The sequence below is a fragment of the Rhea pennata genome, chromosome 3, assembly GCF_028389875.1.
Source record: "Rhea pennata isolate bPtePen1 chromosome 3, bPtePen1.pri, whole genome shotgun sequence".
In the NCBI taxonomy this organism is placed as follows: domain Eukaryota; kingdom Metazoa; phylum Chordata; class Aves; order Rheiformes; family Rheidae; genus Rhea; species Rhea pennata.
In genome coordinates this window covers 90,149,136-90,174,240 of record NC_084665.1, presented here as the reverse complement: position 1 = coordinate 90,174,240, position 25,105 = coordinate 90,149,136, and the positions used below count along the sequence as shown (strand labels likewise).

Sequence of the window (25,105 nt, the reverse complement as noted above, 5' to 3'; positions counted from 1 at the left end):
GCCCGCACGGCAGGAGCTGTGCTGGCGGCTCCCGGCGCCTCATGCTCATCTGCAAGCACGAGGCAGAGCAGCTCCCGCTGCTGCGCCAGGAGCTGCGCGTGGCCGTGGCTGCACCTTTCCCCCACCGCTCCTTGGGCACGTCCGCGGGCAGCTCCTTCGGGAGCGCTCCGCGCCCTCCCCCTTGGCCCCAGCGGCAGCTTGAACCCCCAGCAGGGCCGACCTGAGGATGGCGTCGAGCCAGAGCTGCTTCACCTCCTGCGACCTGCAGCACAGAGCAGAAACAGCCTCAGCCCAGGCTGCTGCTGCCGCTGCTGCTCTGGACCCACACGGGCCCCACGGAGCTCTCGCCCGTGCGGGGAGAGTGCCGGGGAGAGGGCCGGGCCCCGTGGGGCAGGACAGGCAGCCGTGAGGCCCTGGGAGCTGTCCCGCGACTCACCCAAAGGTGACCACGCAGAGGCCGGTGGTCCAGACGAGGATGAGGGTCTGGCTGGTCTTAAGGCCAAAGACCTCCTCGTCGTGCTCTGGGCTGGCCGCCGCCACCGCCTCGTCGCGGCACAGCACCCACAGCTGGCTGAGCAGCACCCGGTGCCTCAGCCGGAGGATGGAGCCGCATCTGCGGGCAGGAAGGGCAGGGAGGGGGCGGTGGGTGCGCGCGGTGGGGGCGGGCGCAGCCGTCCTCGCGCTCCGGGAGCTGCGCTTGCCGGGGCAGAGCCGTGGGGCGGGAGGCGGGAGCGCTGGGCCGCGTCTCCTTACTTGAAGGTGGCGATGGCGATGGCGTGCGGGAACAGCAGGAGGTGCCGGTGGCGCGTGCGCTGGTGCCGGGTCACCTGCACGCGCTGGCGGAGCAGCAGCTCGGGGCTGCTGGAGGACACGAAGGCGCCGAGCGGCGCCGGGGACCGGGAGGCCGCCGTGCCCCAGAGCCCGAGGCGGGCGCCAGGAGCCCCACGGGCGGGGGTCCCGGGCCCTGCCTGCGTGCCGGGAGCGGGAGCGCCCCAGGCACCGCAGCACATCCCCTGCCCCATGGCGCTGGGGCCGGACAGAGCTGCGCGAGGCTGCACGCGTGTGCCTTAGCTGAGCAGTATCGCCGGGCTGAGAGCTGCCTCTGCCCACACTGCCCTGCGGTGGCACGGTGCCGCAATGGGGACGCGCCGGTGGTCGTGGCCAAGGTCACTGCGATGCCACCACGGCACATTGTGATGCATCAGTGGGTCAGCCCCAGGGGTGTGGGCCAGCAGATAAGGGGGGGGGGGGGTCTCCTGGCCTCTAGCATCTGCACTGCTGCACCATTTCATAGAATCATGGAATGAGTAAGGTTGGAAGGGACCTCTGGAGGTCATCTAGTCCAACCTCCCTGCTCAGCAGGGTCACCTAGAGCACGTTAGACAGGGTTGCACCCAGTCGGGCCTTGATCTCCAGAGAAGGAGACTCCACAAGCTCTCTGGGCAACCTGTGCCAGTGCTCCGTCACTCTCACAGGGAAGAAATTCCCCCTCACGGTCAGGCAGAATTTCCTGTGCTTCAGTTTCTGCCCATTGCCTCTTGTCCTGTCACATGGGACAACTGAAAAGAGTTTGTCCTCGTCCCCTTGACACCCTCCCTTCAAGTACTTATACACACTGATAAGATCCCCCCTCACCCTTTTCTTCCCCAGAAGAGAAGAAGAGGCCCAGCTCTCGCAGCCGTTCCTCACAGGGCAGGTGCTCCAGCCCTCTGATCATCTTCATAGCCCTACGCTGGCCTTTCTCCAGTAGCTCCATGTCTCTCTTGTAGTGGGAGCCCAGAACTGTGTACAGTACTCGAGATGAGGCCTCCCCAGGGCTCAGTAGAGCAGGAGGACCCTTAACATGCTGGCAACACTCTTCCCAAGGCAGCCCAGGATACCATTGGCTTTCTTGGCCACAAGGGCACATTGCTGGCTCATGGTCAACTTGTCATCCAGCAGCACTTCCAGGTCCTTCTCTGCAGAGCTGCTTTCCAGCAGGTCAGCCCCAGCCTGTACTGGTGCATGTTGTTATTCCTTCCTAAATCATGAGTCTACTTATGAATTCTTTCAACCCAAGTTATAATGCATTCAAATTCTGCATTCAAATTCTAATAATTGCCTTTCCTTATTAGTTTCACATCTCACAACTTGCCCGGATTTTTTTTTTACCTTTTACCTATTTCAGGGAGGGATCGAAGTGGAACCTGCATGAGAAAAACATGCAACACTAGCAGGTGCTACTAGTGAAGATATAATGAGAAAGACAGGCAGGCATACACCCTTGGGGCAAGTCTGCCTTAACCCTACTAACCTCTCATATTAACAATATAATTTCCTTGTAAGAAAATTATTATTCATGTGCTTCTATTTTCAAGAAATTTTTTTTCTCTTCTCTGCTCAAGAACAATACTTCTAACCTGGATTTTGTTGCAAAGTCAGAGTACTATTTTTTTCTTTATATATTATAGCAAATTTACAAAAACCTTACCTTCAGACAAGTTTGTTGCCTCTCATTCTGTCCAAATACAAAATCTCGCTCTGACTTTTAGGATCATTAGATTACATATCATCTTTCACCATGTTTTCAAAAAATATGATTTTTTTTCAGTTCTTCAACTTTTCCCATGATTTTTTTCTGAGCTGAATATATGAGACCTTATCAGGAGATAAAGGCTTCATATGCAAGGTGATTGTCTGTCTTCTCATGTTTTAAGGAAATAACAAATCCTTTTGCATTATGAATCTAGATCCTGTAGCTCAACTGATTTGCTCACAGTGCAAACATGTATAGGACAAACAGAGCGCAGCAGCTCTTCATAAGGCCAGTACCTTGGTCCCAAGCAATTGAACAGGCAAAGACCTTTTTGCTCCAATCTTCTTCCATCTCATCCCTAGAAATCACATCTGTTTCATATACCTGTGTGTAGTATAAGTTGCATTTCCACTTGATCTATAAGCTGCTGGTAGTAGATATTTTCTTCTGCGAGAAGAATTGCAAAGAGCTTCCCGGGAGCCTGCAGAGCAAACCACTGCCCTTGGGTCTGGGCAGCCTTCAGCATCCCTTGTCTGGAGCTTATTTCTCTTCCAAGGATCTACCTGTGCTGCCTGTAGACACATTAACCGCTCCTAGGGAATTCAGCACAAAACTATGCTCAAAAGTTTCTCCTAGCTATTTCAGTCCTAAAACATCCCATAGGCCATTGCTGACCATGGGAGGGGTAAAGGCTGTTTTTATCTCCTTCCTATTTGTGATGTAAAGGTTAAAGGACCTACAGTTCACTAGCAATCCCTAGTAAGAAACTTTTCTCTTTTTTTTTAATCAAACCAACAAAACCTCTTTGTATTCTTTATAAACCCTGCACTCCAATGCTACCTCAGCCTGACCCTGCCTCTGCTTAATGTGCTTGAGGTAAAAATCATCTCACAGTCCATTTGGTAAATTACTGTAGATTTTCTGCAGGCAGTATCTAACAGTGTACACAGAGCAATTAGTAACTCTCTCTTTCCAGAAGGGTTACATATAAAAAACTCAGACCATAACTGTTTGTGACACCCTCATAAATGTGTGTAGGACACTGATTCAATTAAGGCTGTAATTTAATCCTGGGAATGCTGCTGCCTTGGAAGCTGTTTCCTTGGTGTTTTACAATGCCATAGACCCTTCCCCTGGGTCCCAGGGACTCATTTGGGAATTATGCCATGCTGTAAAATATGAATGACATTTGTATTGCCTAATAATAATTATGATCTTATGATAATGCTGTTAAAAGGGTACATGGATTTACCTGGCATGTTCAGAATACAGAAAAGAGAGTTTTTAGGCTCTATGTCTTGTAGAGTCCCAACATTTTGGTATGAAGACTCTTCATTCTGAGTTTCTAGAATACATTCTGTTTGTACCTGCTGCATTTAGATAACCCAATTTCTTACCCAATAACTGCTGAAAATTGTCAGGAGTAGACTACACTTAAAGACTCTCTGAAGTCAGAGGACAAACCAGTTAAGCTCTGTTTCTTCAGCAGTGGTGTGTTACCGTGTGTTGGGTTTACAACTCCACAAAGAGCAACCTCATGCACTTGAAGTGTTTGATGTGTTTCAGATGATAGAACATAAAAAGGAACAGTAGAGCAGTCAATTCTCCACCAAAAAGGTGCCACCTTTGGTGACCTTCTTCACTGACTTTGCTTCAGAATACAGCAAAAGCCTCAAAGCCTCGTCAGCAGCATTTAAAGATGCTGTATGGAGAAAATAGTCAATAATGTTTGCCACTTCTTCTGAGAGATTAAGTGTCCTTGGGTCCCTGAGGGGGAAAGCAGGGCACTTATTGCATCAGGCCGTCAGGAGAGTGAAGCTAAACTGTAAGGCAGGGATTTCTAAAAGCACTTGATGCTGGCCCTATCTCATCCCACAGAGCACTGAGCCAAAGACATTTTTCTGAAGCAGGATTATACCTGTAACCCACACCCCTGCTGTTTGTCCTTGCTCACGTGGCACCTCAGGAACTCACATACATACAAATTATACAAACTCTTCATCTTTCCCGCTGTAGGAAAATACTGAACAGGGTCACCCAGCAGAACGTCGCCGAAGTTGGTCCCTTGTCCCAGCTCTCATCTCACAGGCACAGCGGGGAATGTGATTCAGAGGAGCCGGAGGGAGGGTGATCACAACCAGTCCGGCAGCTTTATGGGTACTTTTCTCATAAACCGGGGAAGACCACCCAGAGAAAGGCTACAGCCCCACTACATGCCCCAGTACCAGCCCACCTTGCCATATCTCCTGCTTAGCATGAGGCAGCTTCCCGTCATGGGAATAGCTACAGAACAGTCTGCAGTCTATAACATATTCCTTTCTAAAGATGTCACATTTTTGTTTCCAGAGCAAGTGTCCTCATTGTTTTTCTTTATTTGTTCTTCTAATGCCACTCTTCACTCAGAATTTCTGCATGGATTTTGAGAGAATTTGTAAATTCAGTTGCAAATTTCCTATGCAGTGTGATTCCATTGGAAATAGCTGTTGAATGGGTGAACAGCTCTCCACAACAGCAAGCTAATTTTGTTATATATTTCAGAAAAACATGAATTATAAAGTTTTTGTAGTGAGTAATATTTTCATTTCACTTGTCTGAACATTTCATTTCAGGTTTTGTTTCAAAATTAATTTTACTTCATGTTATAATATCTTAAATGCAAACTTCTACTATTGAAACTATAGCTGAATATTTTCCATGTTTTGAAAATTATTATGGTCATTTTATTTCATAAGAGATTTAGAAAATATTTTTATTTTTTGTTGTTCAGAATAACTTCCCCCCAAATTTGTGAATTCCTCATGAAAGAGACTTCCAACTCTTCTACAATGTCTGAATTGATGTTGGCAGTCCTTGTTATTCATGAGGAAGGAAGAACAGAGTGAAAAAGTAACACATCTTTCAGCTGAAACAGGCAGCTAGCAAATCACAGAAAAGGAGGAAAACAAGCACAAGATATTTCTCTTACCATTATAAGTCCAAAGACCTTTTTAATTTATTTTATTTTTAGGGATAGGAAAAGAAAAAAGGCAACCTGGGAGATATAAAGTTCATACAAAGATCAAAACTGCTTTCAAAAATGATTTAGTTTTTTCTGTTAAGCCAATATGAATTACAAACAAGGACTGACGTATCTATCTGTCAAGACTCACTAACACGTTGTGAGAAACAATCTTCCTTCATCTGTTGAGTGAAAAAGAGGTTGTGGTTGGAAATCAAATAGAAATGAAGAGCATGAATGATGTGTGTTGAACTGTGGGTGCTAACCAAGGTCCCACCACTGCAGGCATTAGTGTGAGTGACAGCTGCTGAACATGGCAGCTGCAACCATGTGCTCTTGCAGCTGGGAGCTCTCACCAGCAGGGAAATTGTGGGAGAAGTTTGTACTTCCATTCTCATTAGGCTTCAAAATTTACCTGCTATCAGGTTATCTGAAAGTCAAAAGCAAATATTACTGTATCAGCTTACACTCTGCTCTGGTTTTGTAGGATTTCAGCAGGAACAATTATATCTATATGTATATCAAATAAAAGCTTAGCTTTTGGACTAATCATTCTAGAGAAAAATGAAAAGTTGTTCTTGGAGTTAAGCCTAAACATCCAAGTCCCATATCAGCCTGTAATAATGATTCACAAGAATAAAGATCAATGATCAGCTTTTTTTTCTTATTTAAAATGTCAGATAAAAGTGAGGTTTCTATGTTTAGTTCTTCTTTTGTGATGTGATGATGAATTATAAATACTTTTGATTGTGATTTTGCTACTTGAAAGTAAATATACCAGAAATCACTCAGTACATATGTGATAGGAATGGGTGATTTTTCTATTTAATATACCTATACTACAAAGATAAGTTAGGAAAAGGAGTAAATCAACACATTACATGTGTCTTTTTAAGGGTGACACCGTAATTCTATCTGCCTGGGGACAAGTTATAATCTGTGGAGCTGTCATTTATACCTTTTCTTAAGGGTGAAGCTGGATAAAGCTTCCTCTGGCATCCAAACTTTCAGCTTAAGATGTTCTAGTAGTGGGTTGCACGTCCGTGCTGCTCCAATGTGATGAGACCTCAGATGAGGTACAAAAGTTGACTCGTACATTGCAAACTGCCAGCGTCAATTTTATTTTTTACATCCTACTTACACATATAGCAACCTACGGTTCAGTGTCACATCCCTGTAGTTAGAATTGGTTGGTGTTGCAAAAATTCTCCCACAGCAAAACATACTGGTGTCTGGGGAACTGACTGTATAGTTAGTTTTCTGGAGTATTGTGGATGAAGCTGTTTTTGTGGTGAAACTTTGCTGGTCTATGGGTGTTCCACATGTAGTAGTTTGTAGGTTGCCATTTTTGCACTGCCACAGAGAGAAGACATTAGGGTGTTTCACTGGCGGTCTTAAGAAAAGGTGGAAACGGGGAAAGTGCAGAAGTTCATGCTTTACATCCATCTATGTAAATAAGGTAGGATATAGTCCATTTAACATCCCTTCTTTGACATTGCTCATAAAGAGATGAAAGAACTGTAGACCAGCTCGGTGCCAAAAGCCATACCCAAGATAAGACCAATGTATTGCGTTTGAAGGTGAATTCACTGAAGATATGTGTAAATGTTTTAGATCATTTTAGTGATGTGACTGATCTGCAAATCTTAATGTTGGTCTTAATAGATTAAAGCTGTCAAGGTGACTTCTGAGTCAGTCATTTCACGTTCTGATGTGATTATTGTTGTTATGACCATGCTGTATCTTTATTGGGTTAAATCTTTCTGCTCTACTTTAGAAGTAGTAGAGGTTAACTTACACAGTAGTGAAGTATATTTTAAGGCTATTTTATTGTAGCCCATTTGACAATCTGTTGTTGGATTTAATCTCTAGTGAATTAGTTTTAGTGAAGGTGATGCTGTCTTACTATTTTTTTTTCTTTTTTGCAGAGCTGTAAATTAGCTTTGGAATTATGCATGGTAGCTGCAGAGTTGTATGTGGTAACTCCTTTGGGAATGATGTGTTTCTCACATAACCTTAGGCAGTTGCTGTTGCTGCTGCTGTTCCTTTTTTTTTTCCTTTTTTTTTTTATGTCACAGCATCTCCCAACATAAATGTAGCAGCTACCCTGCTGAAAATGGGAAGAACTTCCAAATCTTTTAAATCATTATTAATTTAAGTAACTTCAGCTGAAACTTGAAACTTATACTTTACAAGACACCATAAGGAAATCAAAGCTCTTTTATGTTTCAAATCCATCAGGACAAATTCTGAAAGGCGGAAATGGAAGAAATCAACAAAACAGACATTTTCTCATTTTCCTTATATATACAACTCTATATCTGTCTCCCATGTTTCTTACAAAAGTTCAGAATTTTTTCCTGAAACTTAAAACCCAGAACTTAATGGTTTTCCATAAATAGGGTGGGTTTTCCCATCATATGAAACTGAATTAAAAGTGAGTTCTCACTGTGCAGAGGAGAGGAATCAACATCTTGGTTTCAACTACAAACTATTTGGATTGCCTGAATTTGAACTGTAGGGTAGGAAATCTCTCCAAGTCAGTTTCTGTATTTGGATATTACTGCTGCAGGTCCCAGATATAAATTGAAAAATAGAAATCCAGCATTTGGAGAGGGATGCTAAATTGCAGTTTATTAAAGTTTCAGAAAAGTTCTGGGAAAAGTTTTATTGCGTGCAGGGCATGGCCAGACTGTATAGTCCAGAGGTGTAGAGAGCTGTGGAGAGCCCCTGGGCTGTGTGAAGATATGGGACTGCTCTGTGCCTTGTTTATCATTGGAGAGAAGGTGTCTCCTGCGCCCTGGCAGTCAGGGCAGTGTCCATCCACGGAGGAGTTCTTACTCCAATCCCAGACCCGACGTGCTCTCCCTTGGGTCAGATACCAAACCTGCAAAGCAGCCTTTTGCTTAGAAGACCTGAAAAGTGGCTCAGATTCCTCCTCTGGACTGTAAGATGTTGGGCACCTAAATCCACATTGATGCCTTTGATTCCTGCTGTCTTGCTGAGCTGGCCATCCAAATTCCATAGCTTCTGCTGCTTTTGACATTAAAGCTCCCCTAGCACCTCAAATCCCATCTCTCAAGAGTTGCTGCTTCTTAGCAGGACAAATAGTGTTGTAGGTGGCTTAGTATCCTCTCGCTTGCACCATAAACCTCCCTCGCCCTGCCTTGTCCAGGATCACTGTTTGGCAAGTGCTTCCAGTGTGGGCTGCACATAAAAGGAGCTGTGAAGGATCAGCACGCAGCTGCTGCTCTTCCTGGGAGAATTTAAAGCCAACACAGCAGGACAAACAGGCTCTGAGCCTATTTGGACATCAGGACTCAGATGGCTCCCGGGTAACTTCCGACACTTTGCAGAACGCACTGCTTCCCGTTGACGCTATTTTTTATCTGGCTAGAAAGGCAGCAGTGGAAATTTCGTCATAGTGAGAGCGTCATGGGTAGGAGGGAGCCTGATGCTGCCCACTGTCACTGCTCCTGGCGTACAGGTGAACCCACAGGAGTGATGGAAGTGTCTGAGCATGTATTGGCAGCAAAGGATGAACATCAGACCACAGACTGCTCTGCTTGCATTTCTTCCCACTTCTATCACACACCTCCCTCCTCTACAGCAGCTGCTGAGCAGTATGGGGATATTTTCAGTCTGGGATGTGTCCATTGGGCACGTTATCCAAGACAACTCTCTCCCTCCCCCACAGTCCTGCCTTGAACCCTGTGGAAAAGACACACTAGAAACCCTTCTCCTGGTACAACCCTACCTTCTGTGTGGTGCCCCTTGGACATGGTGATGGGGCAACAAGCCCCTTCTGGCCAAGTAGCTCTTCCATTCTCTTTCCTTTGCAAAATGCTAGGAAATGAGAACAGGAAGATAAAATCTGGAGGAAGAAAAAAGTCTTTTAACTCTACAGTTCTAAAAGCCTGTTTGCATCAACCCTGCAGGGACTCTGCATGATATCTTGCAGAGGAATCTACACTGACAAACAATGAGTTGGCAATTTTATACAATTTTTTTTTTTAAGGCAGGGAACTATTTTACCTAACAGCTTGTGTGGTTTCACTTTGGAGCTTGGAAGGAAACCTTTGTGGATGCCACGGGGTGGGAATGGACATGATGTGGCAAAGACATGACTTTTTGAGTAGTAACAGCATGCCAAGGCAATGAGAAGAGAGTATGGTTTTCATATATTCATACTGCAATTTTAGACATTCAGACTATTCTGTAAGGCAGACACAGGCCATGTTTCCTCAGATCCCTGAGAAATGAAGACATCTTGAAATAGGTGAAGGCGTAGCCTTTTGAATGCTGCAACAGTAGGATAAAGTGGGATAAATATTATGAAAAAAAGATACTACTGTGTACTCCTCTCACCAAAACTTCCATATTACAGCCTGGTGGAGGACACCACAGTCCAGTTTGGACTGCAAAAACCCAAGGGGAGTGAGGGGCTGCACAGACCCGAATGGAGAAGAAAGATGATCCATGAGCACTGAGGTGAGATAGGCAGAGAAGAAGCAAGGGCAGCCCAGAGCTGATGGGGACCTGAGACAGATGAGGTCATGGTTGTACATTTGGGATAGGAAGAAAAGGCTGGAGCATGGGAACTGTTCACTTCAAGGCTGCAGAGAGAGCATCCTCCCATTTTCAGTGTTAGCTTTGGGGACCATCCAGCTATCCTTGGCTCTGAGTGTGTCATTGCCTAATAAGTGTCCTTAGGGAGCCCCTGAGCTGCCAAGTCTGCCTTTGGGGAGACTGAATGGTTTGACGCTCTAGCACCACATACAGAATTTTCATTTCAATTGCTTGGTGATGTGTTTAGGCTGCAGCAAATTTCTATCTGGGAAGTAAAAGAGTAAAAGAGTACTAGGAGACAGCTAATGGAGCTGGTTGGATAAACGATAGATACAACATAAATGTTTTATGAGGACATAATAGTCAGTTTTATAAAGCGATACATTGGCATAACAACACCACACAACGTGCCTTCTTGTGTGGTAGAAATCCCAAGAAGTATGAAGCAGAGCATCTGCCATACTGAAAGCTAAAATCACTTCTCTTTGGTAGGTAAGTGCAAATCACACTTTATAATCTTTTAAGCATGCACTTGATGCAAACTTGGAAAGATGTTTGCCTTTGGGTGAGAACAGTAGAACAGCTTTTCCCATTATAACCAGATAACTAAGGCAGTGCAATAATAATGAAAAGTAGAAAAGTAATTGTAAGAAACATAAGTAATGCTACTCTTCATGCAGAGAAATTACTTAGGCAAATAGTGGCTGTATGGTATATTCTTTCTGCTAAGCAACATCCCACTGAGCATCTGCTGCACATCGTAGGAGCACTGCATGTGGAAGAGGAGTAATTTGACCATATTAAAGTCCTGTAAAATGCAACATGAGGTACTATCCTTTCTACTTATATTGATTAATAACATTAAATTCTGTGGAAGAATAGAAGAGGATTTCTGGGATGCCAGCATATGGGAAGAAGAATAGGATGTCAATAAGGGAGCTTCATATCATGTCTTAAACTGAATACTTCTGCTTAAGTCATTTCCCACTGGATTTTTAAAGATTAACTCCACAGAAACATAGCATTTTTCTTAGACAGATGGCCTGAATGCTTAGACTTCAAGAAAATATTCTTCCAACAGCAAAGACTATGTGAAAGCAGTATTGGCTCTGGAAAGCTGTGGTCCTTTAATATAACCCCTCTCCTTATCTAGTCCATCAGCTTCCAGTATCTATCTTTTAAGAGTGATTTTTCATGTTATACTGCTATTGTTTGTGTCATTACAAGCAGTTATTTCAATTCCTCTGTCTTCAGTTTAGGAAGAAAGCAAAGGAGACATCTAGGAGGGGAAAGGGACAGAAAGGAGCAGAGGGAGACAAGGCTAGAATGGAAAAGTAGGGAGCAGAAGGGAAGAGAATTCAAAATGAGCAGAGGGAATATGAAAGTGGGGAAAATCAGAGACAAGCACTCAAATACAATGTCAGATAACAGAGTAAGGTGAATTTTTTGCATCTGGAATTTTTGCCACAAGCTGTCCCAATAACTACTCCCTTTCTGCCTCTTCAAAAATTCTTGCTCTCTGAGGAAAAAATACCACAGCACATGGTCTGTGGTATTTCAGATCGTACTTCAATGCTTCCTTTTCAAGGCTTGCACAGAGGAAGAAGTTACACATGCTCAAGATAATCAATAGACAGAAAGCAAAATATTTTCAAATTTCAGACTTGATATAGGTGAACATTATATGTTGATTCTTATTTTATTCTTGTTTATTGAACAGAACTTTAGTAAAAAGCAGAAGAGAAGAAAAATGAAAGATTTTACTGAAGTTTTGCAACTTTTTTTGAATCCAGCATGCTATGCGTAGCATTCTTGTTGAGCTCAAAAATCTGTTTTTCTGTAATGAAAGAAAGGCATGAGGAAAGAAAAGATGGGAGCACCGTGACTGGCATATGTGTGCCTGACATTTTTGTATGTGTGCAGCATTAAAATAAATGTTAAAGAAACCTCTACATAATGAAGATGCAATCACCCAGCACACACTGCTGGGGAAGCTAAGTTTTCATGAAGACTTCGAGGATAGCTCTGTAGGAAGACCATCTGGAGAAAGAAATATGTGGATAAATATAATGAACTCCACCTAGGAAAGATAAAACTGCGCTCTCCTGGAAGAGATTTTTGGCTACTGAGGCTCCTTGAAACAGTGAGTGAGCCAGACAAACAGGTCGAGTACCTCCCTCATCAGTGGTGGGAAACTTGTCCCAGCACTTGGGCAACCTCCTCCACTGAGTCATGCTGCCCAGCTTTCCAGCTCCAGCCTCCCCATGTCACCTCCATCCTGCCGAGACTGAGCCTAGCCAGGCCTTTTTCACCCGTGTGCTCATCTCAGTGAGACATTTGTTTCTAATGTGTTTTTATCCTCTGGAACATGGTGATTTTCTATCAATGCCTGGCCACTGAAATGAACTTCCAGATCCAAAGCACTGACTGCAGAAATATCCTTCCAAAGAGAGAATCTGGTACATCACATTCCTCAGGAAATACAAATTGGGACTGTTTAATGAATAAGACCATCCGCACTACACGGTAAAAGCATTTTTAATCATGCTCTGGGGAGTTTTGCACCTATTATGGATGCAGTGATCAAAGTAGGCCTAATTTCAACTTAAATACATAAATATTTGTTAATAACATTAATAATAATTCCGTTCCTGAGAAAAAAGATCATTTATAACCAGTTCCTGTGTTGTACCAAAAGCATATGAAAACACATCATGCACTTAATCAAAACTTCTTGCCTTATATTTATATTTTTTCTGTGTGTTTTTCTCCTAAAGGATGCCCCTTCCTTCCTGACCTTTAGATTTCCAGTCCTAAAAGGCTCCTGATGCCCAGGGGGGTGCCTGGCACAGTCAATACAGACCAGCAGCATGGACGAAGATGAATATCTGATTCAAGGACATTGTCATTTGCAAATCTCTTTGGCTTTACATTCCGTACAGGTTTAGTCATGGTAATTATATATGAATATTGACTAGTTACATTCATATGCAAACAGGACAGCCCAGTGTTGTAAAGGCAAGTGAACAGAAGTAAAAGAAAATTATGCTTAAACACAGTTTCAATGTTAGGTTCAGAGGCCTCTGTCACTGTCTGTTGTTCAACTGTCAGGATACTCATCTACTTTTCTAAACATAAGACTGGCATTACTATTGAATGATACCTTCATCATCAGGTGGTATTTCTTGAAATGAATACGATTTGGGGCATAAGCTGTTTTCAGTGTCAACCTGTTCCCTGAGATCCTCCTGAGGTTTCATTCAGCTTCAGATCTCCTCCTCCTTAAGCTGTGTAATTTAGGGTGAGACAAATCTCCCCAGGCTCTATTTACTGCATTGATTAGATTTCCAATTGTAATGGGAACCTAGAAGCCTACTATGCTGGCAAACACCTAAGTTTAGGTGTTTTAGTGTCCAGTTGAATCCTTCCCCTTCTGTCCTAAAGATAAATCAGTTAGTATCATGGTTGTGTTACGACTGAATATAGTGAAAATTACATTTTTGATCAGCCACTTTTTAACATTATGTCTCATATCTTTTTAGTGGTAACACATTACAACACTTTAGAGAGATAATGGCATTAAAGAGAAAAATCATTGCAAACAGAGTTTGAATCCACCTGCTGAATGAAAAGTACAGGTGAGAGTGTCGTACATTTGCTATGTCCTATTCTAATAGAAGACAAGTCAGATGTATGCAATAGGCAGACAATTATCTGGCTGAAATAATTCATGTATGCATCTTTCTAGGAACATATAACAAACAAACAAGTAAAATCGTCTTCAATTTTACTTATGCATTTCAATTTCCTACCTTGAGAAAAAAATATACCCATGGTTTCACCAAAAACATTTGCATCTGCAGGTTGGCTATTTATTAAACTCATGCCAACTTTAGATGGGTGTGCTGTTCTAGACAAAATAAGTTTCAACTGCAAAAAACTACAAAACAAAATCACAATCAAATTTCAGCTGCTACAGCATTTAAATCTGTCCTCAGTATTGGTATCATAACATTGTGGTAGCTTATCTGCTATGTTGGATGACAGCAAGGTGTGGAGCTTATCATAACCAACTGTGCTATCTGAAAGTGAAGTATTTAGACAAGGCTAATAGCCTTAGTTCCTTTGTAGTCAATGGAGAGAGAAAGATATCTCCACCGGGTCATTTGTTTCTTCCTGAAGCAGATATGTAGGAAAATTGGGAGGTCGTGTTCTCTGGGTTTGCTTTTCTGTCTTTATTCACTATCGAGGGAGCCTAGATGATTAGTTTACACAAGATGTCCAACTTTCAGACAGCTGGACTGCATGAGTTGAGTGCCACTCAAAGTGCCCATGGCAAACCAGGTTATTACAGGAGGAGTTTGGGTCCTACAGCAGCTGTGTTCAAAGGGTTTAGCAATGTGGAGCTGCAATTTCAGCAGCAGCACCTGAAGGTAGAACATCTTGTCATGGCCAGTGCTCAGCTTCCCTGGCTGGAGTGAGTGCAAGTCAGAATGAGCTGCCAAGCTCCTTGAAAGAATCATCTTCCAAGCCACGTGTTTGGCTTAACCGAAGGGTTAAACCAAATTTGACAGTCTGTAGCTCATTTAACATTAAGACTCTGTCCTCTTAATATTTACCTTGCAGGGATATCTGATTAAAGGCTAATCAGCAAAAAAAGACAAAGACGAGAAACAGGAAAAGCAACAAATTGAACATATAGATACACAGACCTGAAGAAACTGAGTAATAGACCATCAAGTGCAACCACCCATGTGAACTTTGGAAAGGTTCAGCCATAACTTTATAATGGCTTTAAGAAAAGTATTGGTAAGAAGAAGAAAAACAAGATTATCATGTGTCTCATGGGAAAGAGCAAATTTATTTTGAGATATTTCAGGGGGATTGTCGCACTATCTAAAGCTTATTACAGGAAGTTTAGACAGGACTGTGGGAATGTGTGAAGCTTATTATGCAGTGTTTAGGGGAAGAACCACGGGGAGAGATCAAGATGGACTGAGAAGGAATAAGCATGGGAATATAGAGGGATAAGGGGATAGAAAAGGCCAGTTACGTGTAAGCAGGTGCTAGTCAGTGTGCTTGCCTGTGCCCTGTGCCCTGCACTGTGGTCTGTCCTACTTTATTGCTAACTGTTTGCTGCACCAGTGCGCTCTCCATCCTCTGTGTTTGCCCACCAAAACAAATGGGTACTGCAGCCTTGGCTGCATGATACAGACAGGAACCTGCAGCTCCAGGATGCAGGATTTGCCCTCCTTTGAATGGTTCAGATTTCAGTCAGCATCGCCAGCCCTTTTCTCTGACAAGATAGCTGGCATCGTGTGTATTTCTCACTAGAGCAGAATGCTAGTAAGTCACTAGGTTTTCAGGCTCTCTCTGTTGCCAGTGTGAGTTTGCCTTTTTCACCATGAAGCTGGTAGATGCAGTGTTCCCAGTTCTGAGGAACAAGACTAATTGGCTGCAGCATGGACATTGCACTTCTGGGTGATGAAATTACACCTATTTCAGCCTCCTTCTCAGCCAGATATCTGGCTGCTTCCAGTAGATTCCCTTCCTACTCCAGGCTCCTCATTTCCATATAAACGTACCAATATCGCACTGGGGGAATTTCATCCTTTCGAGGAAATTATTGGACATGCATGCCATTGAAAATTGAGATACTTTGGAAAAGAACTAGAAGAAATGACTCCTAATGTACACTAGGTTTAAATCACTGGCAAAAAGATTAGTGGTCCCAGATGAGTCCCCTCTCATGCAATTCCAGTTTGTCCATGGAGCATTTGAAAGCAGTAACAACTGTTTACATGAAAGACTCGGAGGTGCGAAATTCAGGTTTTTAATTTCCATTTTGAAAGTTAGGCAACACTTCCACACAAAGGGAGATTTTTATTAATCAGAGCTTCAGATAAGCTGTTTTGATTCCCTCCATGGTCAAAAGGGTTCCATTCAAGTAGTATCAAAGAAATGTAATCTACGGCAATAATAAAACACCAAAAGAAATTATTATCAGTTTTTGAATATGCAAGGAATAAAGTCTTTGCTTAATTTTCCATTTGGTTCCATACAAATTGCCACAGATATTTGAAAGCTGCCAGAAAGATTTATCAGAGTCAAGTAAAGTTCATGTAGTCTTTCTTGGATTTATTCAGTTTTTTCTTCCAGTATATTTCCCTCATTCACCATTCTGACTCTTGACTACAGTTAATATTAATAATTTCATCTTGTAATGGGTTCTGTAACTATTTTCTTCTGTATTCATTTGTTCCTCAGCCATAGCAGAGGTTCTGTCAGCCTTCCTATCTCCTCAGAAAAAAGGGCTTTTTCTTCTATATAAGCCATTTTTTGCTTGTGACTTCAAGCTATAGAGTGACAGCCCTGTAGTTGCTTTTCAAAACATCATTTACCAGGTGACTTTTCAGGCCTTCATCCATCCAGGAATCTCTAAATAATAATGGAATTTTTCCGTAAAATTACAGATCAAGCGCCTTGTTCCCGTTCCCATTTATCATCATCCAAAGTGTTTGTCTTCTAGTTTCAATAGCATCTTGAAGAAAGAGATGTGGAGGATAAAAATATCTAAGAGAGAACATAGAGTGAACTACTTTATCTTGTCATGTATTTTGTATAAATAATGGTTCTTGACTTGATAGTCTTATTGTGATAATAGGCAATTGAATTAAAAAAAAATGAAGTGTCATTTTAAATAACATCATGTAAATTCCCAGAGCTTGCATTTGTAAAAGGACAAAAAGAGAACACTAAAACACGTCTCCCAAAGAACAGAATTGCAACTACAGCTATTATTTTTTTAACTTGTCAATAATTTTCATATTATCTATATCTTTCATGACTAAACCGAGCAAATAAAACAATGATATTCCTCTCTTGTTTCTATTACATTTATTTTAAAAGATTTATTGGATTGGGGTCCATAAGCAATATTTGAGTTAGAATTATACAGTAGTACCATAGAATAATTCCGGTTGGAAGTGCCACTTGGGGTCATTTAGTGCCACTCCCTGCTCTGAGCAGAGCTGACTTCAAAGCTGTATGAGGCTGCTCAAAGCCTGAGATTTGAATCTCCAAAGATAGGGATCTCATAGTCCCCCAGGGCAGCCCCAGTCCTATGCTTCACCATCCCTACTGGGAGCATATTTTTTTTTAAATGTGTAATTGGAATTTCCCTTGCTACAACTTGAGACCATTACCTCTTGGCTTTCTGCTGTGCATCCTGAGAAGAGTCTGACTCTTTCCTTTGCAACCTCCCTGTTGGTAGTTGATGACAGCAATTAAATACTCTCCCTCCCCAAGCCAAACTTACTTCTCAAGGCTAAATAAACCAAGGTCCGTCAGTGACGAACTTGTTCAAGCGATCCCTGTGCTGCCTAGGGCGGGGTGTTATTGTAGGTAAAGAGTTAAAATGAGAAACACTTCTATTATAATAGTGCTGTTGATTTTATCATCCTAAATATAGTGTTTTGCTCTGTTAGCTATATAGCAGGCTGATGATTTGCAAATAGTTTCAAAAAATATAATACTGGATCCCAAAATGGTTTGAGAAATAAAAAGTTACTATCATAACCAAAACAGTGCAGTCTCTCTCTCTTTCATATATTATGAGTAATTCTTATTTGTTTTCTATTTTTAAGCTTTTAACTTGTATAAATTATACCCAGGAGAATGGATGCCATTTCTACAATGCCTCAGTGGCTGTAGTTTGAGGATTTTTTCCTTTCCAGTTGAAGAAGGACAGCCAGTTTCCAGGATAGCTCTTTCCAAATGTACCTCTCCTATAATATGCTTTGCTACTAATGAAGAACAATATCTCTCATCTATTTGCCATCATATAAAAACATTAGCAGCCATTCAAAAACGTGAATAGGTAGGGAACAATTAAAAAGCTTTATCCCCACATAAAACTCCTGCTGCAGAATTGTCATTTAATTTTGAATAGTAACCATGTAGAGATGAGCAAGACCATGTTTATGGTATCAATAATACATTTTATTAGATCAGCTAGTACATTTTCAATCTGCAATATTGTTTTTAAACCTAGCTTATGGAAGTTGGTATTTCACACGAACTAACTTGCAGTGTCCAGCAACACCGTGACTTTAAACAGGACAAATTGCTATGCATTCGAATCAAAATATATTGTTTTCCTAAGCTCATCACATAGTAGGGCAAAATGGTTCACCATATTTTTATACATTGTTAAGGTGGGAAGGCACTTTTGGAGATCACACGGTCCAACTTCCCTGCTGAAAACTAGAGCAGGTTGCCCAGGATTGTATCCAGTCAGGCCTTGAATATCTCCAAAGATGGAGACTCCACAGCCTCTCTGGGCAACCTGCTCCAAGGCTTGACCACCCTCATTGTAAAAAAGTGGGGGTTTTGACATTCACATGGAATGTCCTGTATTTCTGTTTCAGCCCATTGCCTCTTATTCTGTCACAGAGCACCACTGAGAAGACTCTGGCTCTGCCTTCTTTACACCCTCCCATCAAATATCTGTTCACATTGATCAGATCCTCTCTGAGCCTTCTCTTCTCGGGGCTGAACAGTCCCAATTCTCTTGGCCTCTCCTCCTATGAGAGATACTCCAGTCTCTTAAACATCTTTGTCGCCTTTCGCTGAATTCACTCTAGTATGTCCACATTCGTCTAATACTGGGAAGCCCAGAGCTGGACCCAGCACTCCAGACGTGGCTGCACCCGTGTTGAGGGGAAGGATGACTTCCTTTCACCTGCTGGCAATGCCTGCCTAATGCAGCCCAGGAGACCACTGGCTGCCTTTGCCACAAGGGCACATTGCTGACTCGTGGTCAACTGGTTGTCCACCCGCACCCACAGGGCATTTGCTGCCAAACTGCTCTGCATCCCGTTGACCCCCAGCCTGTCCTGGTGCCTGGGCTTATTCCTCCCCAGGGACAGGACCCTTCACTTCCCTTTGTTGACCTTCATGAGTTTCCACTCTGCCCATCTCTCCAGCCTGTCCAGGTCCCCCTGAATGGCAGCTCAGCCCTCTGGGGTATCAGCCTCACCTCACAGTTTTTTTTTATTTCTACCTCTGTTCTTTCTGTTCAGCCTCCATCTCTCTCCGCAAGCTCCTATTCCTGACTGATTACAGGCTTCTATAGTAAGCCAGAAATTTAACTGCCCAGGCTATTAAACACAAGGGGACTTGAAAATATCTCCTGAGATATTTTTAATCATCCTCTGCTCAATCGGTCCATGGGACCTCAGATGCTTTGTCCCTCTCACTAAGCTCTTACCTCTGCACCTCCCAGTAATGACAAGTGTATTTCATAGGCAGTTACATTTCTGCTTGCACTCAGAACCATTGGAGAGAAGTTCCTTTCCCTATTTAATGAACCAAGTGAGAGCTACCATGCACTCACAAATGAAATTACTCAATTTTTCAGTTTAAAGCAGTACTACAAAATTACACTCTCTGAGGTACTTGTAGCTACTAATTTTCAGGTCTAACTAATGAGGCGAGCTTGGATTTCATTGGGCAGAGAATAAGGTCACAGTGCCCACACTGTGCGTTTAAATAGTTTCAGCCAAAATTTCTTTCCCCAGTGTGTTTTCTGACTATTGAATTGCTTTTTCTGCTGCCTACCTTACTTTGTTAGATCTAGAGGAGAGCATATACCAAAGTGCAAATCATGAATAAGTACAAAGTAGAAAAAAAAATCATGTTTAGTTTATAAATTAGTCCAGAAACATGTTTCTAGGAAAGTAATTTTTCTTCATTACTTGAGTTAGAGGCATTGAGGAGTCATTCATATTGTTTACTTAGTTGCTCTAATTAGTTCTGTGGGAGTATTTACCTCTCTCTACCAACCAAATGGGAACCTTAGACTCTTAAAATTTGATAACTTCAATCACATATTTAATCAGATACAAAAGGTATCTTTTTCTGATGGTGTTCTGATGGAATACACTTTATGCATTTAACCTCCTGACATTAATAGAAAGAAGACATTTACAACAGTCTGGCATTACTCACACTATTTACAGAGAAGAGGTAACAGCATAAAAATGTTGGATATAAACAAAAAAAAACCCACTTTGACTAAATATCTACTTAAGAACTGAGTTTTCCATAATTCCCACATAACCATAGTCTGTAGAAGCAAAGCTTCCTTTTCAGTATTCAGATGGTTATGAGTCTAGATGTGAAGTTTTAGTTATTAGCAGGTTACATTTACTTATTATCATTGAATTGATACCTATACATTCCTGAGCTGAAGGAATGGTAACATAGATCTCTTCTGGAGAGAAAAGAGAAAAACATATGTATAAAGATGGAAAGTTTTATGAAGTAAGAAACAGAACATTAATATTTTGGAAATAAAGAATGGAAGTCAGCTATCAGGCAGTATTTTCAAAATAGCCAGAGACAAGTTGTTTTCTAAATGAACACGATCATGAAGTTGCAATAGTCCATGCAATTCCAGTTGCAGTTCTTCACCACATCTTTCCACATTCCCAATTCTTCTGAAGTTTTGAACAGCTGAACTTTCCTGGGTAATTCATCCTGAGTTTGTCTGTGTGCACACTACGTACAGCAAACTATGGTTGGGGGAAGCTCCTTGCCCCTCGTTATTAAATAAAAGCCCATATTTTTTTATTGATAAAGCAAAACCTTTTTGCTCTTCAGATGCAACCTTATCACACTGCTGGCAGTGCAAATGAATCTCACCTAAAGGTATTTTAACTACTTTCCAGTTCTGTTTGCCAGGTTATGCTATCCCTGTTATGCTGTGTGATGTAAGATAATGTTCCAAATTTCTCCAATTGTTCTGCACAGTAAATTGTATTTTTTTTAGGCTATAAATTCTATGAACTATCTTCCCTCTACACGAGAAACTGCTGGAAATCAGCTTAGCTTAGTCAGGATGATAGAGGGATAAAATAGAATAGAAGGCCAGTGTGAACTGCAACTTCCTAAAGATAATTTCCAGACACTAGAGCATGTTCTGTTTCACATAGTGATAAAAAGAAAGGAATCCTCATTATTAATGTACCAGCCTATCTTGGAGACCCTTAGACATTCCTGGATTCAGAAAAGTCTTTAGCTGTTCCCCTAAATATCAGCCCCATCATAGCTATGGTGAGAAGACAATATGCAGGTATTTATAAGCAAAAAAACCTGCTAGAATTTATTTTCTGGTCATCTCTCCTTTCCAAAACAGACAAGTAAGAGTTGATCCCCCAGGACTTGTGAAGGAGAACTTATCTCCCTTTACACCTGCCCTAAGAAATCCTCTCCCCACATAATATGTCTCTCCTGGTGCTCTCACTCCCTTTCCCCAGTGAAAAAGCAGAGATGTGGAGCTTATGCGTATTTTGGATGGAGGGTGGAGGGATGAAGATGTAAAATTCAGCTTGCTGATTTTTCACTATTAAAAGTAGACTCACTCATGAACAGATTTTGCTAGAATCATTCCATGTCTACTGAATCTCTAGGGAGACCTAGCTCTTTCTTTCTTTCTAGAGAATAGTAATAAATAATCCTGAAAATATTGCTTCAGTCAGCATTCATATATACTTTCACTCAACATATTTCATCAAAAGACAGTAGCAGATCTAGTGTTTGCTATGCTGCCAAAGAGGGCCTTATTCCTGTGGCTGAGAGATAACTAGAAGGAGGTGAAGTTCTGCAAGAACACTTATCTGAATTTGTGTACACAATGATTATTTGGGAACTGTTAAGTTAAATTTGTCTTCTCAGAGAGGAGGAGGCCAAAAATGATATTAAAATGAAAACAACAAGCTAATCTGTGTGGGCTCTTCACTCGTGGTTAAACTATATCTGAGAAGAACTAAAGAGAGAAAAATAATACTTTGCATTGCAGTAATGTTTTCTATCTGAGCACCTAAATACAGTTTCACAAACTTGAAGCAATAGAAGTGCTCAATATTTCTGGTTTTGGGCAACCCAAAAGGAGTCAATTTTCTATATTCAGAACTAGTTTTTTGACTCTGTTGGAAGACTAACAATAGGTCACAGAGCAATTCTGGCTGTAAGGAGTTATAGCAATATGCGTGTAGCACAGAGTTTGTAGCACCACTCAGGAACCTTCCTCCTTTTCACCAGGGCCAGGACAGGTGTTTGGGATGCCCTTGGTCAAGGGAATGCTGGTGCCTACTGTTGTACTACCCGTGCTGCTAGGGAGGAGGTAGCAAAATACTACAGAATGACCACAGCCAGTTACAGGTAAATGAAGGGCAAATATGAAGCTGGATGGGATCCAGCAGTATTTTACGGGTGTGTGGTGGGACTGTCCTGTCAGATCTCAGGTTGTAGAGGTTGCCAGAGTTGCCACCCCACTGGGAATGGCTATTTGCATATAGCTTGAGACACATCTTTGTTGTCCCTGGAAATTTGGAATAGCTTCTCCCTTCCTTTTGCATGGGTCATTTCTCAGAGTATTTTTCTTGCTGGTGTCGCCATTTCAGGCTGTTTCATGTGGCTGAAGCACATGTCACGGTCCCCTAAGAAATCAACTGGAATACTATCTACTAGGAAACAACGGAAGAGAGAGAACAAATAAAGAAAACAAAACAATTCCCAGTAGGGCAAAGACACTTCCAGAATAGCAATGCCTCAGAGAAAGGAATTTTATAGGGAGTAGTAAAATACTGCCTGGAGAAGGAAATGTTTACAAATATTAATGATTAATAAGCATGCCAATTTTATACCTCCTAACTTTTATAAACTTCTCCAAAGCCAGGTTCCTCATGGTAGACAGTAAAGCTGAGTTTGTCTCACTGTGGCTGAAGTACTAGCAAGCTTCTGGTAGGTGCTCTTAGTAGTAGCTCATGCTTTTCTCACAAGAGAGACCAGACATCTTGTGTTCTGCAATTGCCATTTGGTTGCTATTTACCACCTGGGTGTTATACCTGAAAACGTAGCAGTTTTCTCATCAGAAAGAGGACTGGGAGGTTTACACAGGTGGTGTTTTGGACTGGAGAAAAAACTCTAGCGTGAGGCTAAGGTCTCTAAGTGTCTTTGGAAAGTGCCAGAGCTGCTGAGCTAACATTAGTAGACTAGCAGAAAAGTAAATTCTGGATAACGAAAGTGATGGGCAAGGAAAGGAAACCACACAGGAAGCAAGACACAACATGGCTCCTTCTCCTGCCTCTCTTCTGGTCTCCATCTCCAGAGGATGGTTGAAGTCAGTGCAGAGGAAAGAAGCACCCTGAACCCTGGACGAGATCTCTCCCTTTCCCGGCTTCAGAAGGTTTTTCTCTCTCTGCCAGCCCTAGCAGGAGCATCTTTCTGGGTTGTTTTACTCCTGTTTGTGACTCCAGCCATGCTTAGTCCAGAGAGAAAGGACTTTGCAACCTTATGTCCTTTCTGCAAGGTCCTTACAGCGCCACAGACACCTGCTAGGTGCCTTTTGATTGCCTGGGGGGTCCTCAATGCCCTTGGTTTTGTGAAGCATGTAGAAACCCAGCTTTCAGAAGGCGAGGAGCCTGCAGTCAGCTCTGGCGCACATCTGTCCATGCCTGGCCGCAAGCCAGTCAGTGCCCTGGGGCAATGCACAGCCAATCTTAAATAAACATAGATTAAATTAATCCTTGCTCTGCTCCTGGGGGGGAAATGCAGAAATGGCAGTGATCTTCAGAGAGGAACTATCTCACCCAGAATTTGCTAGCTCCTGTTGCAGCCAGGGGTTCTCCATGCTCTACTACTGAAAGACAAATAAATAGCAAAAATAGTAAGAAAAAACAGGCTAGTGAAGAGTTACTGACTCATGAGCCAAATCCAAACTTACCTTTCTCAATCAAAAACACTGATAAAGGAGACGGTTAAGGTGCTTTGGTGCCTACATTATGAAACCCTCTGAGGTTAAAGGGAGTTATGCATGTAAATACTTTAAAAAGCCTGGCTCTGAAGCAAAGGACTCAGGGATCCGGAACATTGGATTGGACTGCTGAAAGAGATAATACTGTCTCCTGTTAGCCCAGGGTGAGAGGTGGCGATAAAGTCCAGCTTGATGCACTGTATGTGCTCTGGGTGGCTCAAGGCAGTTGAATCCCCAGATCTGTTTTTTATCTGTTTGGATTAGCCAGCAGGATACATCCTGCAGACCTGAAATCTTGAATTCCTTCCGTATTAGATTCTGCACATTATTTCAGTTTGTATACAGTATAAATGTGGTTGTACTCTCCTAGATTCATTTTGCCATCTGAAGATTGGACAGATAAATAGATACATACAGATCTTGGTATATTGTTAGCTGATGCACAACAAATATTAAACAACCATTGTTTATGATAAACTCCAGTTCTTTCCTGAGTAAAGAACACCTTGTTTTGTATTTCTCTTTATAAATAAAATGGCAAGATAATAGTTAACTAATCTGTAACCTGACTTCTTCTGGCAATATTACATACAATTTTTTCCAGTCAATTTAAACTGCTACAAATTTATTCATGCCTTCATTTTCACACAAATAGAAGTAGAAAATATGCGTTGGCATTATACATTAATAGAAAATAAATTTTACCTCAAACAATTGAATTTATCAGTTTATACAAAAAAATACTTGTTTATTTTTTCTGAAAAATAAAGTTGCACTCATGTTTCATCTGAGTTCAAGTATATATAGTGTATTTCAATAAACATAAGGATGTTACTAGAGAAAGTTAAAATCATCTTTAGCTGTTCCAAAAATATTTTAGATAAATGCAGTTCATCAGTTTCTGCAATTGAATTAATGACTTGTAATAAAAAGACTGATTAATTCATTTGACATCTTGAAGAATATAACAGAATAATCAGATGCTTGGCCTGACCTTTCATATATCATCTTGGAGCTGCCTGTAACATTTTACGATATTATATGCTCCACCTGTTTCTTGACATGGTGCTTGCTGTAGAAGTATGAGAAGATAATTCAAGCAGAAGTTTGGTACACACATTTGCGTTACGGGGACAATAGCTTCAAACTGGCCTCCCACTTACTCATCCTGAAAGGACAAATCAGAGAATGAGCAAAGCTTGAG

The 25,105-nt window shown here is 41.9% G+C and overlaps 1 long non-coding RNA gene across 1 annotated transcript; it reads right to left on the bottom strand.

Moving 5' to 3' along the window:
- Window positions 1–14,922: 14,922 nt before the first annotated feature.
- LOC134138732 (uncharacterized) lies at window positions 14,923–24,601 on the bottom strand. The gene is made up of 2 exons (XR_009958010.1): window positions 22,793–24,601; window positions 14,923–16,655 (listed from the first exon to the last, which is right to left on the bottom strand). It is a non-coding gene; the product is annotated as an uncharacterized LOC134138732 (long non-coding RNA).
- Between the last annotated feature and the right edge of the window lie 504 nt (window positions 24,602–25,105).